Source organism: Corylus avellana, chromosome ca7, assembly GCF_901000735.1.
Source record: "Corylus avellana chromosome ca7, CavTom2PMs-1.0".
NCBI lineage: Eukaryota > Viridiplantae > Streptophyta > Magnoliopsida > Fagales > Betulaceae > Corylus > Corylus avellana.
The window spans coordinates 8,842,607-8,843,469 of NC_081547.1; positions in this window are offsets into that span (position 1 = coordinate 8,842,607).

The following is an 863-nucleotide window of genomic DNA, read 5'->3' on the forward strand; positions in this document are numbered from 1 at the left end:
GGAGATCTTGACATTTTTGTTGTAAATTCATTTTGTAGTTCATAATGAACTTCTCCAACTTATTTGCTTTAGAATATGGGAAATCGGTGGTTACGAGAGCAAGACCATGTATTTGGATATTGGCCTTGCTTCCTCTTTGTGAATTTAGCAACTAGTACTACCCAAGTGGGCTGGGGTTAAGGCTGTAAACGAGCCGAGCCGAGTTAAGCTTTGGCAAACTCGAACATGCTCATTTTAGAAGACTTGTAAACGAGCCAAGGTCAAGCTCAAGCCGAGCTAGGAAAACCTCATCTCGGCTCGGCTCGTTTGGAAGATTTAATAGCTCGAGATCGAGCTTGGGATCGACAAAAAAATAATTTGGAGCCGAGCCGTCAGGTAGCTCAATTCTGCTTGAGCTTGAGTAACTTGCTAAGGAAAAACCTTGTGCAAGCTTGAGCTAGGCTAATAACTGAGCCACTCGGCCTGAATTTTTTTTTAAAATAAATCATCTTGACTTAGCTGAATCAATTACTGTTAAAAAATTGATTTCCTCTCACCATTTAAATTTCAAATGGTTTAGCACCAAGGGCATTTTAGTGATTGCATTCACTACCCATTAGTTGGCAAACACTTAACCTACGAATGATTGGACCATCTAATTTATAGAAGTGTGAAGTCGAAGTGTTTGCTTCTTTTTTCGATGTGGGACAAAGATAAGGACAAGGACAAGCATATGAATTATCTCCTCTAAGAGTAATTCATCATCGCTACAAAAGACTACAATCTAGAAGTAGACAGAGGAGGAGGCTTTCTGTACATAAGCATCCCAATCCCCCAATGGCAGCAACAACAACACTTACAACCAGTACATCCCAATCACCAGT